The sequence below is a fragment of the Theobroma umbraticum genome, unplaced genomic scaffold (assembly GCF_002168275.2).
Source record: "Theobroma umbraticum cultivar Fairchild unplaced genomic scaffold, ASM216827v3 scaffold_5968.0, whole genome shotgun sequence".
Taxonomy (NCBI): domain Eukaryota; kingdom Viridiplantae; phylum Streptophyta; class Magnoliopsida; order Malvales; family Malvaceae; genus Theobroma; species Theobroma umbraticum.
Window position 1 is genome coordinate 1 of NW_018402920.1, and position 2,217 is coordinate 2,217.

General features: G+C 25.3%; 3 non-coding genes across 3 annotated transcripts; all 3 read right to left on the bottom strand.

Moving 5' to 3' along the window:
• Positions 1-1,588: 1,588 nt before the first annotated feature.
• LOC149526170 (small nucleolar RNA snR60/Z15/Z230/Z193/J17) lies at positions 1,589-1,680 on the bottom strand. Its single transcript, XR_016352279.1, has one exon. It is a non-coding gene; the product is annotated as a small nucleolar RNA snR60/Z15/Z230/Z193/J17 (small nucleolar RNA).
• Positions 1,681-1,755: 75 nt separating this feature from the next.
• Positions 1,756-1,838, bottom strand: LOC149526171 (small nucleolar RNA U83). The gene has a single exon (XR_016352277.1). It is a non-coding gene; the product is annotated as a small nucleolar RNA U83 (small nucleolar RNA).
• A 242-nt stretch (positions 1,839-2,080) lies between these two features.
• On the bottom strand, positions 2,081-2,184 carry LOC149526172 (small nucleolar RNA Z43). The gene has a single exon (XR_016352278.1). It is a non-coding gene; the product is annotated as a small nucleolar RNA Z43 (small nucleolar RNA).
• Between the last annotated feature and the right edge of the window lie 33 nt (positions 2,185-2,217).

A 2,217-nucleotide genomic window follows, 5' to 3' on the forward strand; every position in this document is an offset into this window, starting at 1 on the left:
TTTAAAATAATATTTAAATTTTATCAATGAAAATTTAGTTTTTAATTATTTAATTTATCTTTAAAAATTAAGATAATTTCAAGATAAAATCGAAAAATATTAAAGATTGTATACATGATAAATAATTTTATATTTATCTTTAAATTTTGACAAAATTTGTGTTTATAAAGATGTGAAATTGAAAAAATAAGTGTCGATTATGATTTCATTAATATGATTGTTGACAATGATATTGTTGAGTTCAAATACAGTTATAGCGTGTTTGATTGAGGAGAATGGAATTGTTATTCTCACCTATTCTTATTATTAATTTAAATGTAGTTAATTTAATAAAATAGTTATTAATTACTCATAATGGTCATTCTATGAGAATTCAAAAAAATGTGAAATAATCATTACGAGTTCTCCTCATAATGGTTGTTCCAAGCTAATGAGAATAGAAAATAAATTCAATTAGATGAGAATGCCTTTAAAAATTTCACATCGAATTTAATTCGCAAAAAGAAGTTGGGTTGAATAAAATAATTATTCAGTAAAAATAAAATACATCAAGAAAATAATTTATATAACTCGATTCGTAAAATAAATTGAAAGAGAAATTATATATTTTTTGGCCATAGCTATTGGTTTTATTTAAGGGACTTAGCTATTGATTTTTAATTTGCAAATAATATCCGATTTCATAGTTTTCGAAGTGTTTAGAATAATATGCATTTTATACTTAAAATTTAAACAGATAAATTGCTCCGAGCCTCCAATCTTATTGGGCTGGACCCAAAATCACCAGCATCTACCTTAACCTGGTCAAGGTTTATCTTTTACATCATCTTGTTTCAGACTCTATTACTATTGGCTAGAGGTATATCTTTCACATTTTGGCATTTTCAATTCAAGTACATTATAGCAGTGAAAAATGATTTAGAGCATTTTCACTTTGTTGAAAGTATATAATTAAAATATACGAGTTATTATAGGTAACAAAATTCATGTGGAATTTTATTTTTCATGATTTATGAGTTAAAGCTTAAAATTAAGAAAATGAAGCTAAATTTCTTAAACATTAACAACTTCTTATTATTAAATACAATTGAAAGGTAAAATAACTCCACTTTTCAGTTTTGATCACAATTACATAAAAATTTATTAATTTTTAAAATTAACACTCAACTCTAAAAATACAAACACCTAAATTTTAAAATACTTATTAACTTAAATTTTTTTTTAAAAAAAAACAACCTATTAGTGCTCCAACTCACTAAGAAATACACTCTTAGAATTATGTAATAGTAATTATAACAATTAATAAAAATAAAATTATTTTTTTAATAAAAACAAAAAATATATTTTTATATAATTTCGATCTAAATTTAAAAAATAAAAATATTTTATCAAATTGAGAATATTTTCCTTGATTTACAGTCTTATTTTCCTTATTCTTTAACTTTTCCAGATTTGATTAATCGATCCCGAAATTTTCACTCTCTTCAGGAATGTAGTTTGTCTGGATGAACACATAAAAAAAATTAATCCAAAAAATCTTAACAAATAAAACGGAGGTGAAGAATAACGATAAAACCAGAAAAGAAAGAAGGGTCATCAGATAGGAGCGAAAGACGTGCGGTTAAATAATCACGGAGATTTATCAGCTGAACTATGCTTTGTACTCATCACTTGACCACTCCTTTACATCATTTTATTTATAATTTCAAAAAACAATTTTTTTAATTAAAAAACATGAAAATCAAAAAGAGAACGAGCCTCTGAAGGAAGGCAGTAGAGGTATATGTAATCATCAATTGTCATAAATCACAAAAATACCATTTTCTTCATCATCGGCATCTGTGAATAGCTCTATGAAACATAAATTTTAGAAACAGATTTGAAAATAAAAATAATCAAAAAAGGGGAAAAGAATGGGATAATCGGCCTCATAGAGAAGATTAGGCATTTCAACATGAAATATTTCAGACATATGCTTGTCATTAAAAATATTTAATCATCGGCCAATTTTGAACCCAAACTATTAGCAAATCTGATAAACTAATTTTAAAAGGAAACAAAAAAAAAAAAGCAAAAAAGGGGACTCGGAATATGGGTGGTGATATATCAGGATGGTCGGCAAGGCTGTTGAAAACAGCCAATTACGACGAACGAGACCTTTCACAGTAGAAATCGTCACAGTCCCGTTTCCATTAAATCTTTTATTAAAAAATCGAA